The sequence below is a fragment of the Pristiophorus japonicus genome, chromosome 10, assembly GCF_044704955.1.
Source record: "Pristiophorus japonicus isolate sPriJap1 chromosome 10, sPriJap1.hap1, whole genome shotgun sequence".
Classification (NCBI taxonomy): Eukaryota; Metazoa; Chordata; class Chondrichthyes; family Pristiophoridae; genus Pristiophorus; species Pristiophorus japonicus.
The window spans coordinates 167,104,057-167,121,935 of NC_091986.1; the positions used below are offsets into that span (position 1 = coordinate 167,104,057).

At 42.9% G+C, this 17,879-nt stretch overlaps 1 protein-coding gene across 4 annotated transcripts in view; it reads left to right on the plus strand.

Annotated features, from left to right (window-relative positions):
• LOC139275187 (microtubule-associated tumor suppressor candidate 2-like) overlaps positions 1-17,879 on the plus strand; it is an 876,619-nt gene that overhangs the window by 544,059 nt on the left and 314,681 nt on the right. The gene's annotated exons all lie outside the window — the stretch shown is intronic.

The window sequence follows — 17,879 nt, forward strand, 5'->3', positions numbered from 1 at the left end:
TCTTACAGTGATGGTTTCTGCATATGTCAAGCATCCTAAGACTGTGTCCCCTGGTTCTGGACTTCCCCAACATCAGGAACATTCTTCCCGCATCTAACCTGTCCAGTCCCGTCAGAATCTTATACGTTTCTATGAGATCCCCTCTTATCCTTCTAAACTCCAATGTATAAAGGCCCAGTTGATCCAGTCTCTCCTCATATGTCAGTCTAACCATCCCTGGAATCAGTCTGGTGAACCTTCACTGCACTCCCTCAATAGCAAGAACGTCCTTCCTCAGATTAGGAGACCAAAACTGAACACAATATTCCAGGTGAGGCCTCACCAAGGCCCTGTACAACTGCAGTAAGACCTCCCTGCACCTATACTCAAATCCCCTAGCTATGAAGGCCAACATACCATTTGCCTTCTTCACTGCCTGTTGTACCTGCATGCCAACTTTCAATAACTGATGAACCATGACTCCCAGGTCTCGTTGCACCTCCCTTTTTCCTAATCCGCTGCCATTCAGATAATATTCTGCCTTCGTGTTTTTGCCCCCAAAGTGGATAACCTCACATTTATCCACATTATACAGCATCTGCCATGCATTTGCCCACTCACCCAACCTGTCCAAACCACCCTGCAGCCTCTTAGCGTCCTCCTCACAGCTCACACCGCCACCCAGTTTAGTGTCATCAGCAAACTTGGAGATATTACACTCAATTCCTTCATCTAAATCATTAATGTATATTGTAAAGAGCTGGGGTCCCAGCACTGAGCCCTGCGGCACTCCACTGCCTCCCATTCCGAAAAGGACCCGTTTATCCCGACTCTGTCTGCCAACCAATTCTCTATCCACGCCAGTACATTACCCCCAATACCATGTGCTTTGATTTTGCACACCAATCTCTTATGTCGGACCTTGTCAAAGGCCTTTTGAAAGTCCAAATACAAAAAGTCAAATAATATTCCCTTTTACTGGTTTTTTTTCCAAGGTGGATGACCTCACATTTTCCGACATTGTATTCCATCTACCAAATCTTAGCCCATTCGCTTAACCTATCTAAATCTCTTTGCAGCCTCTCTGTGTCCTCTACACAACCCGCTTTCCCACTAATCTTTGTGTCATCTGCAAATTTTATTGCACTACACTCTGTCCCCTCTTCCAGGTCATCTATGTATATTGTAAACAGTTGTGGTCCCAGCAGCGATCCCTGTGGCACACCACTAACCACCGATTTCCAACCCGAAAAGGACCCATTTATCCCGACTATCTGCTTTCTGTTAGCCAGTCAATTCTCGATCCATGCTAATACATTTCCTCTGCCTCCGCGTACCTTTATCTTCTGCAGTAACCTTTTGTATGGCACCTTATCGAATGCCTTTTGGAAATCTAAATACACCACATCCATCGGTACATCTCTATCCACCATGCTCGTTATATCCTCAAAGACTTCCAGTAAATTAGTTAAACATGATTTTCCTTTCATGAATCCATGTTGCGTCTGCTTGATTGCACTATTCCTATCTAGATGTCCCGCTATTTCTTCCTTAATGATAACTTCAAGCATTTTCCCCACTACAGATGTTAAACTAACCAGCCTCTCGTTACCTGCCTTTTGTCTGCCCCCTTTTTTAAACAGAGGCGTTACATTAGCTGCTTTCCAATCGCTGGTACCTTCCCAGAGTCCAGAGAATTTTGGTAGATTATAACGAATGCCTCTGCTATAACTTCCGCCATCTCTTTTAATACCCTGGGATGCATTTCATCAGGACCAGGGGACTTGTCTACCTTGAGTCCCATTAGCCTGTCCAGCACTACCCCACTAGTGACAGTGATTGTCTCAAGGTCTTCCCTTCCCACATTCCCGTGACCAGCAATTTTTGGCATGGCTTTTGTGTCTTCCACTGTGAAGACCAAAGCAAAATAATTGTTTCAGGTCTCAGCCATTTCCACATTTCCCGTTATTAAATCTCCCTTCTCATCTCCTAAGGGACCAACATTTACTTTAGCCACTCTTTTTAGTTTTATATATCGGTAAAAGCTTTTACTATCTGTTTTTATGTTTTGCGCAAGTTTGCTTTCGTAATCTATCTTTCCTTTCTTTATTGCTTTCTTAGTCATTCTTTGCTGTTGTTTAAAATTTTCCCAATCTTCTAGTTTCCCACTAACCTTGGCCACCTTATACACAGTGGTTTTTAATTTGATACTCTCCTTTATTTCCTTGGTTATCTACGGCTGGTTATCCCTTCTCTTACCGCCCTTTTTCACTGGAATATATTTTTGTTGAGCACTATGAAAGAGCTCCTTAAAAGTCCTCCACTGTTCCTCAATTGTGCCACTGTTTAGTCTGTGTTCCCAGACCAATTAAACCCTTTGTCCTCCTCTGCTGAATTCTAAATTTCTCCCAGTCCTCAGGTTTGCTGCTTTTTCTGGCCAATTTATATGCCTCTTCCTTGGATCTAACACTATCCTTAATTTCCCTTGTTAGCCACGGTTGAGCCACCTTCCCTGTTTTATTTTTACTCCAGACAAGGATGTAGAATTGTTGAAGTTCATCCATGTGATCTATAAATGTTTGCCATTGCCTACCCACCGTCAACCCTTTTAGTATCATTTGCCAGTCTATTCTAGTCTATTCTAGCCTCATACCGTTGAAGTTAGCTTTCCTTAAGTTCAGGACCCTAGTCTCTGAATTAACTGTGTCACTCTCCATCTTAATAAAGAATTCTACCATATTATGATCACTCTTCCCCAAGGAGCCTCGCACAACAAGATTGCTAATTAGCCCCTTATGATTACACATCACCCAGTCTAGGATGGCCAGCTCTCCAGTTGGTTCCTCGACATATTGGTCAAGAAAACCATCCCTAATACATTACAGGAAATCCTCCTCCACTGTATTGCTACCAGTTTGGTTAGCCCAATCTATATGTAAATTAAAGTCACCCATGATAACTGCTGTACCTTTTATTGCACACATCCTTTGATTACTATTTGTACCTAAGCCCTACCTTTTCGTGATTTGTGTACATGGACATCTAAATTCCTTTTCTTCCTGGCAGCTCAAAGGTCTCTCACCATTAAGAAAATATTTTGCTTTGTCTTTCTCATATCCAAAGTTGATGACCTCACACTTCCCCACATCTGCCGTAGGTTTGCCCACTCACTTGCTCTGCCTTACTAGCATTACTGTTTATTTATAGAAGCAATTGCTGTTATCAGAAATACTTCCACAGAAGTAAATCAGAAAAATTCTATGTATGGAACAAACCTGTACTTATCAGGATTGCTCTTGATAGTGAGTTGTCCTTTTTCAAATGTTGATTCTAAATCAAGAGTAAAGAATGGAAACATGGCCATTAAAAAAAAAAGGAAACACATACATTTTTATTTAAAAACGTTCAGGTCGATGCTCTTTAGACTGACACTATAGTCGGGTAGTACTACTTCTGGTTTAATTAATGACAATTTTGTTGTAGGAATACTTATCCAACTAAGGAAGTTATGTCATCAAAAATCATTAGCTTGTTTTACTTTATCACATAGCAACTGATGCAACAAAATTATGATTCTGCTTTAAAATAGTTCAGCAAACAGGGTTATATGTATACAAATGACCAGCAGTTTGATGGCTAATATGGCAAAAACACATTTCTTTATCACACTACCATATTGTAGCATTTAGAACAACTGAACTCTTTTTTACAAAATGATCTTTACATTTAATGTCTTCCTTAATGACATTGTGGAAAAAACACCACTGTGAGGACTAGTTCAGAAGACTATTGCTGCCTTCTTTACATAGCACATTTGTATCCTAGGTATTTTAAACCAACTTACATATATGAAAACCTTTTACACAATATTACCTAACATGTAATGCATCCTTAAAGCTTGTATATGTATAGTATTGTTTATGCCAGTCTACTGCACTGATTCATGCAGAGCCTTTAGGGTCGATTTTATCTGGAGCGAGTTTTGGCCAGGCAGGGAGAGTAGCAAGTAGCATCATCATCATCATCAGCAGTCCCACGGAATCAAGGAAGACTTGCTTCCACTCTTAAAATGAGTTCTTAGGTGGCTGCACAGTCCAATACGAGAACCACAGTCTCTATCACAGGTGGGACAGATAGTCGTTGAGGGAAGGGGTGGGTGGGACTGGTTTGCCGCACACTCTTTCCGCTGCCTACACTTGATTTCTGCATGCTCTCAGCGATGAGACTCGAGATGCTCAGCGTCCTCCCGGATGCACTTCCTCCACATAGGCCAGGAAATCCCAGATGTCAGTGGGGATGTTGCACTTTATCAGGGAGGCTTTGAGGGTGTCCTTGTAGCAACACACTTGCTGGCCACAAATTTCAGGCCCGGGGTATTTTAACTTCATTTAAATGCTGCTAGTCCACTTCCCGCCCAGAAAAGTGCAGAGCAGCTGCCGTTAATGGAAAATTGGGTGGCCCTTGTCCGCCTGCTGGCTTGCAAGTAGTGGTGGGGAGGGGTTTTTGGGAGGTTCTCATGAGAGGGAAGCATGGGTGTTCGTTGTAGGAGAGGCTGCAACTTTCCTTGTGGAGCCCAGAGGAGCATTCCTGCTCCTCCAGCACCCACAAAGGACATTTTTTGACTTTCCTGGAAGACCAACATCCTTTCCACCAGTGCCAACCTGCTACAGCCTGGTGGGAAAGCTGTGGTGGTTTACCTGCTCAGGCTCTGAATAAAATGCCATTGATGTAATAGGACCCCAATTTGCATAAAGTCATGAGGCTCCCGTCTGCTTTAGGTGGGCACCTCAATCACAGATTAATATTCAAGATGGTGGGAAAGGGTCAAGTTCCGAGCGAGTAAATAATCTGCTTGTTTTCAACTGCCAATAGAGCTAAAATTGACCCCATTATTCTTGTTACCTGTGAAAAATAATTGTAATGTTTCCCCTTATATAGTAAACATTCTGTTGCCATGTTTGATATAAAAAGAAAATGGCAACATGGACAGTTACAATGCCTCTCAAAAAACAAAAACTTTCTAAATGTAAGAAGGCATTTTTATTGTATGCTATAGATGAGCAGACATTTTCTCCTATTAAATATTGGGAAGACCGAAGCCATTGTCTTTGGTCCCCACGACAAACTGCGTTCTCTAGCCACCGACTCCATCCCTCTCCCTAGCATCTGTCTGAGGCTGAACCAGACTGTTCGCAACCTCAGTGTCATATTTGACCCTGAAATTAACTTCTGGCCACATATCCAGGGCATAACTAAAACCGCCTATTTCCATCTCCATAACATTGCCCGCCTCTGCCCCTGCCTCAGCTCATCTGCTGCTGAAACGCTCATCCATGCCTTTTTTATCTCTAGACTTGCCTACTCCAACTGGCTGGCCTCCCACATTCTACACTACGTAAACTAGAGGTCATCCAAAACTCAGCAGCCCGTGTACTAACTCGCACCAAGTCACGCTCATCCATCACCCCTGTGCTCGTTGACCTACATTGGCTCCCGGTTAAGCAACGTCTCGATTTCAAAATTCTCATCCTTGTTTACCTCCATCCCTATCTCTGTAATCTCTTTCAGCCTCACAACCCCACAAGATGTCTGCGTTCCTCAAATTCCGCCCTCTTCAGCATCCCTCATTATAACTGCTCAACCATCAGTGGCCATGCCTTTAGCTGCCTGGGCCCTAAGCTTTCTAACTCCCTCCCTAAACCTCTCTGCCTCGCTATCTCTCTTTCCTCCTTTAAGACACTCCTTAAAACCTACCTCTGTGACCTATCTGCCATAATTTCTTCTTATGTGGCTTGGTGTCAAATTTATTCATTTTGTGTTCTAACACTGCTGTGAAGCACCTTGGGATGTTTTACTACGTTAAAGGCACTATATAAATAAAAGTTGTTGTTGTTATGGCAGTAAACCCTGTTTGTCTCTTCCGTGGATTATATCTCCTTGTAAATGATATAAGAAATACCAGCCCACAGTGATAATTTGGTTCAATTGTTATGAGGTCTTTTATAGAACTTGAAGCCCAAGCAAAGTCAAAGTAAATGAAAATTGTTATGGTATGAAGATCAAGTGGAATTACTAATGTAGGAATTCTACCCTTAATAACGTGATGGAACTATTATGAATATTTATTTAAGGCTCAAATGTTGCATGTTAAAAATGCAAAGCAGCATGACTTGTCCCCTTTTTAGGCTCATTATCTTAGTCCTAAGCTAGTGAAGTAAATGCAAATTCATACACCCACTTTATCTGTAGTAAGACCCAGTTTCCCTGGTAACACAAGACACAGGGATAGATTGATAGACTCAGTATAGCAGCTGTTCCTTTACTTTCTCTCTTACTTTGATGAAGACATCAGTGTATATTTCCTGATCAGATTCACCTGATAAATGGGTGTAAATTGTGCGATCCCAATCAAAAAATTGAAGCATCATAATACTAGGTCTTCATTCTTTTTGTGTATTATGCACACTTTGTTGCTGATACAGACTTGAGTCTCATTGTAATATTTAAATGAATTTTTGATATGCACCCAATTTTCTAATGCTCCAGTGTGAATTACTCTGATTGATCTTCACACCTGTGTAGAATGGATGCCAGGGATTACATCAGAACATAAGAAATAGGAGCAGGAGTAGGCCACCTGGCCCCTCGAGCCTGCTTCGCCATCTGATCATGGACTCAACTCCACTTCCCTGCCCGTTCCCCATAACCCTTTATACCCTTAATCAATCAAAAATCTGTCTAACTCTGCCTTAAATATATTTAATGACCCAGCCTCCGCGGCTCCCTGGGGCAGAGAATTCCATTGATTTACAGCCCTCTGAGAGAAGAAATTTCTCCTCATCTCAGTTTTAAATGGGTGGCCTCTTATTCTGAGACTATGCCCCCTAGTCTTAGTTTCCCCTATGAGTGGAAATATCCTCCCAGCATCCACCTTGTCAAGTCCCTTCATTATCTTATATGTTTTGATCAGCTTTCATTCTTCTGAACTCCATTGAGTAAAGGCCCAACCGACTCAACCTATCTTCATAAATCAACCCCGTCATCTCTGGAATCAACCTAGTGAACCTTCTCTGAACAACCTCCAATGCAAGTATATCTTTCCTTAAATACGGAGACCAAAACAGTGTTTGCAGTACTCTAGGTATGGCCTCACCAATACCCTGTACAGTTGTAGCAGGGCTTCTCTGGTTTTATACTCCATCCCCCTTGCAATAAAGGCCAACATTCCATTTGCCTTCCTGATTACTTGCTGTACCTGCATACTAACGTTTTGTGTTTCATGCCCAAGGACCCCCAGGTCCCTCTGTACTGCAGCACTTGGCAATTTTTCTCCGTTTAAATTATAATTTGCTGTTCTATTTTTTCTGCCGTAGTGGATAACCTCACATTTTCCCACATTATACTCCATCTGCCAAATTTTTGCCCACTCACTTAGCCTGTCTATATCCCTTTGCAGATTTTTTGTGTCCTCACACATTGCTTTCACATCCATCTTTGTATCATCAGCAAACTTGGCTACATCCAAGTAATTAATATAGATTGTAAATAGTTGAAGCCCCAGCACCGATCCCTGCAGCACCCCACTAGTTACTGTTTGCCAACCGGAAAATTACCCATTTCTCTCGATTCTCTGTTTGCAGTTAGTTAGCCAATCTTCTATCAATGCTAACATATTACCCCTAACCCCATGAACTTTTATCTTGTGCAGTAACCTTTAATGTGGCACCTTATCGAATGCCTTCTGGAAATCCAAATACACCACATCCACTAGTTCCCCCTTATCCACCCTGCTTGTTACATCCTCAAAGAACTCCAGAAAATTTGTCAAACATGATTTCCCTTTCATAAAACCATGCTGACTCTGTTTGATTGAATTATCCTTTTCCAAATGTCCTGCTACTGCCTCCTTAATAATGGACTCCAGCATTTTCCCAACGACAGATGTTAGGCTAACTGGTCCATAGTTTCCTGCTTTCTGCCTGCCTCCTTTTTTAAATACTGGGGAATGAGCTGCATATGTCAGCACCAGAGAGGTTCTTTGTCCATCTGCTGGTACCTTTACACCCACATCTAAAGACATAGGTGCACATACCTCTCTTTGTCACAAGAAGAGTGCATTTGGAGACTAAAATTCTTAAGAGTGGCTGTAACAGATCTGATGACACAAATACAATGTATGAAGGCCTGATTAACCCTAATTATGGATAGTTATTTGGAAGCATCTCAATCACTTACGTATTTCTGAATGAAAGAAGGCATTGCAGTGTGAACAAGAACCAGCAAAATCTGATTGACATACCCATCATGATGCCACCAATCACAACTGGTACACATTAGCTTGACAGGCTCCTGGTCAGGAAAGAGCCAAATGTAAAGTAATGCCACTTGCTGCAAGGGCACTGCAGCAAGCATGCAACCTGGAGCTGGCACTGTCAATTATAGTAATAGTCAGCTGTGGTCAGAAACCAGCTTCCACCTCATTCCAGGCATACTGACCTATGGCGATGGTATCCTGCAGTGGCAAACAAGGCCATCCTTCTTGCAGTCACCTCGTGCACTACCACCTTCACTTCAGCAGCTGTCAAACAGGGGTTGGGTGCTGAGCTGTTCAGTTACAGATTCCATTTCACTTTATTTTTGTCTGTCACTTATTACCCCTCTCTCCTTTCAGCCTTGACAAAATACTGACAATGGGACACAATGTCTTTTTAGCTGTTCCAAAAGCTGTAAGAATTTCAGGCCACCTTTTCTGCACTTCCTTTAAGTGTCTGCATCCCTTTAAATCTTACCAGAATTCCAATTTTTCAGTCTCGATATTAGGGAATCTCACTGCACATGACCAAAAGCGACATCTGGAGCTTTGAATAATTATTATAATGCACTGATCATGGAAAATTATTTGCAATCAGCACACTGCACTTCAGATCAGCTTTGAGCTCATTTCTAGCTATTCATGACCAAATGGCGCCTGCACCAGAAAATCTCGGCTATTGACTCCTTGCTGAACACTACCCTGGATGCTGAGCACCATCCAGTCTCTTCTCCAGTGGCCAACCTTTAATTTTGAACACTAGTGAGTATTGGCAGTACCCAATAGGTGACATCACAGCAGGATTCAATCTTTTACAACCCTGACAGCTATACACATGTACCTTCCAGCTGGAATCAAGGGATAGCATGTCTCTTCTCTCTTAAGCAGTCCCCCGGAGTCAAGGATGACATGCTTCCACACGAGTATGAGTTCTAAGGTAATTGATGAGACCAATGCGGGATCTACAGTCTCTGTCACAGGTGGGCCAGAGGATGGTTGGAGGGACAGGTGGGTGGGGTACTTCATTTGTCGTATGCTCCTTCCATTGTTTGTACTTCACTTCCGTGCGCTCCCGACGAAGAGACTCGAAGTGTTCGCTGCCTTCTCGGATGCTTCTCCACTTTCAGCAATCTTGGGCCAGGGATTCACAAGAGGCAGTGGGGATGTTAAATTTTTTCAAGGCGGCTTTGAGGGTGTCTTTGAAGCATTTTTCTACCCTCCTGGGACTTGCTTGCTGTGACGAAGCTCAGAGTAGAGTGCTTATTTCGGATGTCTAGTATTGGGCATGCGGACAATGTGGTCCATCCATTGGAGCTGATCGAGCGTGGTCATTGCCTCGATACTGGGGATGTTGGCCTGAGAGAGAATGCTGACATGAATTTGCAGGATTTTGTGGAGGCAGCAATGGTGGTACTTCTCCAGTGCTTTGAAGTGCCTACTGTACATAGTCCATGTCTCTGAAGCAGATGGAGGGCGGGTATCACTACTGCTCTGTAGACCATGAGCTTGGTGCCGAATATGAGTTCCTGGTCTTCGAGCACTCTTTTCCTCAGGCGACCGAAGGCTGCACTAGCACACTGAAGGCAGTGTTGGACTTCGTCATCGACGCTGTCCTTGCTGATAGTAGGCTGCCAAGGTATGGGAAGCGGTCCACATTTGTCCAAGGTCTCGTATTAGATCTTGATAATCGGGGAGCAGTACTGTTTGGTGGGGGTAGGTTGGTAGAGAACCTTTGTCTTACGTATGTTTAATGTAAGGCCCACATTCTCGTACACTTCAGTGAAGGCATCAACAACGGTTTGGAGTTCGGCCTCCGAATGTACACAAACGCAAGCGTCATCTGCATACTGTAATTCAATGAGAGAGGTTGGAACAACCTTGGATCTGGACTGGAAGCAACGGAGGTTGAACAATTTCCCGCTTGTCCTGTAGACTAACTCCACTCCAGCGGGGAGCTTATTAAAGGTGAGATGAAGCATTGCAGCGAGGAAGATTGAGAAGAACGTTGGTGTGATGACAGCCTTGCTTAACCCCGGTCTGCACTTGTATTGGGTCTGTGGTGGATCCGTTGGTAAGAATCACGGCTTGCATGTCATCGTGAAGCAGGCGGAGGATGGTGACAAATTTTTGAGGACAGACAAATTTGAGAAGGACATTCCATAATCCCTCATGGTTGACAGAATTGAAGGCTCTGTGAGGTCAAGAAAAAACATGTAGAGATTGATGCTCCTCCCTACATTTTTCTTGGATTTGTCGTGCGGTGAAGATCATGTCCGTTGTGCCCCTTAGTGGGCGGAATCCGCATTGCGAATCTGGGAGGAGCTCATCAGCCACTGGGAGGAGATGATTGAGGAGGATTTTTGCGATGATTTTTCCTGTGTCACAGCAGGGAAACTCCTCTGTAATTACCGTAATCGGACTTGTCATCTTTCTTGAAGATGGTCGTGATTATGGCGTCTCTGAGATCCTCTGGCATGCTCTCCTCTTTCCAGATAAGAGAAATGAGGTCATGGATTCGCGGCGAATACTTCTCCACCATGCTTTAGTACTTTAGTGGGGATTCCACCTGCTCCTGAGGCCTTGTTGTTTTTCAGTTGTGGAATGGCCTTTTCAGCCTCATGCCGAGCTGGGATTGTGCCGAGGTGGTGCCGGGTAGCATGCTGTGGAATGGAGTCAGGACCCTCATGTCAAAGACAGTGTCCTGGTTTAGGAGGTTTTCGAGGTGCTCCTTCCAGCGGACACTGACTGCCTCTCTGTCCTTGATGAACACCTCTCCATTCTTAGCTCTCAGTAGAATAGGACCTTAAGTGCTTGGGCTGTAGATGATCTTGATTGTGCTAAAAAATCCACGCACATCGTGATTGTCGGCTAGTTGCTGAATCTCCTGCGCTTTTTCCACCCACCATCTGTTCTTTAGGTCACGAGTTTTTTGTTGGACCTCGGCCTTCAGTTGTCTATAGATCTGCTTTCTTTCACTCAAGTTGTGGTGTTGTTTCCACTTAAAAAATGCCTTGCATTTGTGGTTTATTAGCTCCTGGATCTCCTGGTCATTCTCATCGAACCAGTCTTGATGTTTTCTGGTAGAGTAAGCAAGAATCTCTTCGCAGGTGCTAATTATGGTGGATTTGAGGGCAGACCAGGCACTATGGACACTCTGCGGCTCCAGTTCATTGGAGGTCCTCAGGTTGGCTGTGAGGCGTTGGCTGAGTAGGGTTTTCTTTGCAGGGTCTTCGAGTGCTTCAGCGTTGATTTTTCTGTAGCAGTGTTTCTGTTGCCAACACCATTTTGAGGCTATGTTGATCGTGATAACAGAACGGATTAGGCAGTGGTCAGTCCAGCAGTTGTCGGCTCCTTTCATGGCGCGGGTGATGCGGACATCCTTGCGGTCCCTCGCTCGGATGATGACGTAGTCTAGCAGATGCCAGTACCTGGAACAAGGGTGTTGCCATGAGGCCTTGTACTTGGCTTTCTGACGAAACAAGATGTTGGTTATGACAAGACCATGTTCTTTGCATTTTATCAGGAGAAGGATACCATTGGAATTGGTTTTCCCTACCCCTTCCCTGCCAATCACATCTCTCCAGAGGTCTGTGTCCTTTCCAACTCTTGTTAAAGTCACCAAGGAAAATCAGCTTGTCGCCCATTGGGACTCGGGACAGGGATTGTTCAAGGCTGAAGTAGAATTCCTCTTTAGCCTCGTCTGTAGCTGCCAGGGTTGGGGTGTACGCACTGATGACCGTAGCATGCTGGTTCTGGATTAGAGTGAGCCGAAGGGTCATGAGACGTTTGTTTATCCCATAAGGGGAATCTCTAAGATGCCAAACTAGCTCATTTTTGATGGTGAAGCCAATCCCATGGAGGTGGCATTCTTCTGGTTTGCCTTTCCAGAAGAAGGTGTAACCACCACCTTGTTCCTTGAACCGACCTTCTCCTGACCACCGTGTTTCGCTCAGAGCGGTGATGTCGATGTCGAAGCGTCTGAGTTCCCGGGCAATGATCGCAGTACGACATTCCGGTCCGTCACTGTTGGAGTTGTTCATGAGAGTCCTGATGTTCCAGGTCCTGAACTTCATTTTAAAGGGTGGAAAATGCCTGTGCGTGAATTCTTTTAACATGGGGTGGCCGTTACACACCAGCTACCACACGAAGTTGACAGAGCAAGGTCTTGGCCCAATGGCAAGGGGATCCAAGATGATTGGAGACCAGGTTCTGCTGCATGGGCCTAACACACACACACACACACACACACACACATATATTCCTATTGATCCCCTCCTTCCCTCCCTCCCTCAGGTCCTCTCTCCCTGGTTTTCAGAGATCGCAGTGCGATAGCATGTAGGAGTAGAACTCTTGCTGATTTTCAGTCCTGGACTACCATGGAAATGAAAACATTTGCCATTTGAGCTTGTACTCTGCTAAATAATGCTACTCATTTAATCCCTTTCTCTCCTAAAAAGAAAACTTGCAGGTGTTAAAAGCAGCAAATATTGTAGAAGGCCTTCAAATAATTTAAAGAACTATGTAAGTAGCTCTTTACTTTAACAAAATTAAGGCACTTGAAAGAAACAGATATCAGTTGAACTGAACTGTAAAGTATCCATTAACTTTAACAATAAATTTCCCAGAATATATTGCATGTGAAACAGCTCCACGTTTTCCCCTAGCCATATGTAATTGTAAAAGCTTGTTCATATATTCCTTGAAATACAGCAACAATGAATCTTCAGCTGTTTTCTCAGGGCAATACTTAATACAAAAGGTGACACTTAAAGGAGAAGGGCAGCTGAGCACTTTTAGTATGTAATTGAGTACTTCACAAAAGAGAGGGACAATGCAGACATTGTAGTTAAAAAGGACGAGTGTGAAACATTAGATGAGTTAAACATAGCGAGAGAGGAAATATTAAGGGGTTTAGCATCTTTGAAAGTAGATAAATCACCAGGCCTGGATGAAATGTATCCCAGGCTGTTAAGAGAAGCAAGGTAGGAAATAGCTGAGGCTCTGACCATCATTTTCGAATCCTCTCAGGCTACAAGTGTGGTGCTAAAAGACTGGAGGACTGCTAATGTTGTACCGTTGTTTAAAAAGGGAGAAAGCAATAGAGTAATTACAGGCCAATCAGCCTAACCTCAGTAGTGGGCAAATTGTTGGAAAAAATTCAGAGGGACAGTGTTAATCGTCATTTAGAAAGGCACAGATTAATCAAGAACAGTCAGCATAAATTTGTTAAGGGAAGGTTGTGTCTGACTAACTTGATTGAACTTTTTGAGAAGGTAACAATGAGGGTCAATGAGGGTAGTGTATTTGATATAGTCTACATGGATTTTAGCAAGGCTTTTGACAAGGTCCTAAATGGCAGACTGGTCAGAAAAGTAAAAGCCCATGGGATCCAAGGGAAAGTGGCAAGTTGGATCCAAAATTGGCTCAGAGGCAGGATGCAAAGAGTAATCATCGACGGGTGTTTTCGTGACTGAAAGGCTATTTCCAATGGAGTTCCTCAGGGCTCAGTACCAGATCCATTGCTTTTTGTGGTATATATCAATGATTTAGACTTCAATGTAGGGGGGCATGATTAAGAAGTTTGCAGATGATACAAAAATTGACTATGTGGTTGATAGTGGGGAAGAAAGCTGTAGACTGGAGGAAGATATCAATGGACTGGTCAGGTGGGCAGAACAGTAGCAAATGGAATTCAATCCAGAGTAGTGTGAGGAAATGCATTTGGGGAGGGCTAAGAAGGCAAGGCAATACACCAGAAATGGTAGGCTACTGAAAAGTGTAGAGGAATAGAGAGACCTTGGAGTGCATGTCCACAAATCCCTGAGGTAACAGGACAGGTAGATAAGGTGGTTAAGAAGGCATACGAGATACTTTCCTTTATTAGCCGAGGCATAAAAAATAAGAGCACGGAGATTATGCTTGAACTGTATAAAACACTAGTTAGGCCACAGCTAGAGTATTGGGTACAGTTCTGGTCACCACATTATAGGAAAGATGTGATTGCACGAGAGAGTGTACAGAGTAGATTTATGAGACTGAGGGGAGACTTAATTGAGATGTGTAAAATTATGAGGGGCCTAGATAGAGTGCATAGGAAGGCCCTATGTCCCTCAGTAAAGAGGTCAATAACCAGGGGGCATAGATTTAAAGTAATTGGCAGAAGGATTAGAGAGCAGTTGAGGAAACCTTTTTTTACCCAGAGGATGGTGGGGATATGGAACTCACTGACTGAAAGGGTGGTAGAGGCAGAAACCCTCATCACATTTTAAAAAATATTTGGATATGCACTTGAAATGCCGTAACCTACAAGGCTACGGACCCAGAGCTGGAAAGTGAGATTAGGCTGGATAGACTGTTGCAAAGGCGATCTACACGATAATATAATGAAATAGGGCTGTTATACAGGTACAACATCTCAAATCTGGCAACCTCGGGACTGAGACCGTACCGATTTATGGATTTGTCCAGATTTCGGACAAGAAAATCAAAATAGTACATACGCTACCGAGACATACAAAGTACTAATGGTAGCATGGGTTGGGTCGGGCTGGGTCAAGGGTCACTCATCAAGGCTCGACAAGGCTTGGACCAATTTAAAACATAGGGCAAAGCCGATAACTAGTCCGACCTGCCAGTTTTTGGACAATAATTCCGGATTTTATTGTACTGAATATCAAATGGGATTTTTGGACAATTTCGATTTTTGGACAGTCGGATTTGAGACGTTGTACCTGTACTAAAAGTTCTTGCGCCAAATCCAACTTGCTATGCTATTTTATTTACTTTTGCTTAATTTATATACCTTTCGATATATTGTTACTGACTGTTGTTGTTCCTGTGATTGCTTTTTTCTCTCCATTGATTCTTTTATGTTGTTGGACATACATTCAGATAAAACTCCTGAATGTATGGTTTGAACTGCTCTCTGGACTTGCGTGCTTATCTGAGTTGTACTTGTTTTGAGAATAGCTGCAGTTCTTTTTCCATGCTCATATGTGTCCACTTGATATTGCTCAGCAATCTGGCAATGTTTAAGGTAGTTACCCCCTTAAAACCTGTCATCCTGAACCGTTTGTATTTCTAAGCGTAATGTGAATGTATACATTATGCAATAAAAGATCATTTATTGCCATTAAAGCCTTGAACAGCACCACACATGAAATTCTTTCACAAAAGCATTATAGTAGAAAATCCTAGAATCTAAACAATGTCAATTACTGTGTAGATTTAAATTCTAATTCACTCCTAGTAATATCATAGATATATAATATCATGGATAAGATTAGCTGCACATAATCCTGTTTTCCATGCATTGCAAAGTGTTTTACAGTGGAAGAAAATCCCTATTTCAGTAATCTTTTCCAGTTGGTGTTATTGGTGTTAGACATCATTTTTAGGAGTGACATCCAAACAACCATTACAGCTAGTTTCTCACCAAAGTACTGTAATAGCAGACCTAATCATAGCGATGCTTGGCACAGAGGACTTTTCTTTACAATGTAACTTCTTTCAGATTCAGTGCACTTAATAGTGGAATAAAAATAGATCTATTTCTGTTACTTTCTCTGCATGCCACTGGCAAATCTCCATGTCACATCCTGCTATAGATTGACATGAGCTGCTTCATTATCAGAGGAGTTGTGAAGGGAGCTGAATACTGTAGAATCATCAACCTGACCTTATGACAGATGATAGGTCATTGATAAAGCAGATAAAGATAGTTGCAAATGGTGTCTTGGGTCTGTGATGATTGACCAGTGACAGCCGAGACCATCATCCTTTATGTTCTGGTATGATTTCAGCCATTGGAGGGTTTCTCATTGACATTAGTTTTGCTTGGGCTCCTTGATACCATTGGAAGCCTTAGTCTGGAATCAATGTTGAGAGAATTCCCAGACCCATGTCCACCCAATTGTATACCACTGTGCCCCCATGTCTGGTGGGTCTATCTTATTGGTGGGACAGGATGTATCCAGGCATGATGGTGGAGAAATCTGGGATATTAGATAAAATCTCTTAAGAGTACGATTATGCCAGGTTGTTGCTTGACTAGTCTGTGGTAGAGCTCTCCCAACTTGGGACCCAGTCGACAGATGTTGGTGAGGAAAACTTTGCAGAGTGGACAGGGCTAGAATTGCCTGAGTCTTGTGCTGAACGGATGCCTAGGTCGTTGCGAATAGGTCCGTCTGATATTTCTCTTATTTTTCTGTTTTGTAGCAGTTGCTTTACAATTGAGTGGCTTGCTAAGCCATTTCAGATGCATTATTGTGGGACAGAAGCTGAAAACCATCCCCAAGATATTCGCATGACATTTTATTTATTTTTTTATCTGTTCATGGGATGTGGGTGCCACTGGCAAGGCCAGCATTTATTGCCCATCCCTAATTGCCCTTGAGAAGGTGGTGGTGAGCCGCCTTCTTGAACTGCTGCAGTCTGTGTGGTGAAAGTACTCCCATCGGAGGGAGTTCCAGGATTTTGACCCAGCGACGATGAAGGAATGGTAATATACTTCCAAGTCAGGATGGTGTGTAACTTGGAAGGGAACTTGCAGGTGATGGACAGGGCTGGTGGTATTTTAATGAAGGTATTAACCTAATTAAAATAAATGGGTTAACACCTGAACTAAAATAACAAACAAGGGAATGACATGCAAACATGCCAAGTATTTGTCTCCTAAGATCACAACAGTCATATCTGTTGAGGCCAATTCACTAAATATATTCAAAAAGGAGTTAGATGTAGTCCTTACTACTAGGGGGATCAAGGGGTGTGGCGAGAAAGCAGGAATGGGGTACTGAAGTTGCATGTTCAGCCATGAACTCATTGAATGGCGGTGCAGGCTCGAAGGGCCGAATGGCCTACTCCTGCACCTATTTTCTATGTTTCTATGTTTCTATGTGTAATAGTTCAAAAGGCTAATTAAGAACACCAGCAGAAATCAAATAAGAAGCACCCTTATGCTGATACTCACAGTGCCAAGTCCAAGTTGTGATTTTATGCTAACATTTACTCCCATGTTGCACACCTTCCAATAAGGGAGTGATCTGTCATTATACTGATTAGTGGGATCTTAACCGAATGATATATATGCATTACCCTAACAGTGTTAGGGTCATTTAGCATTCATTTGAATCCACTTCTGCAAAATGACTGTTAGTCATAAAATACTTAGCAAGTGTCTGCTCATGAAACAAGTATGATAATAAGGTGATATGAAAAACGGATACTTTTAGTGTTGATAAACAGTAAAAAAAATTAGGCTTTCCACACAGGAGGCTTTGCTACATGCTAATATTAATTTGATTCTGCGTTTTTACATCGGGCAGTGTGATTCAGTCAGCTGATAGATGGCTTTTTCAGATATGACCTGTGTGCTCTACTCAAATCTATCCAATTCCCAGGCATCTTCATGACAAGACCTGACCCACAACTAAAGCACAGTATTCCTAATCTGCTACAGATATGTTGTACAACAGCTGCCGTAAGAGTTTTAATGGACTTGCCTTGTCACTAGTTCTCTGTGTTTCCCTATTTATAACTACAGTATTTGGAAAATGCAGATAACTTATTAGATTACTAGAGGATCGAC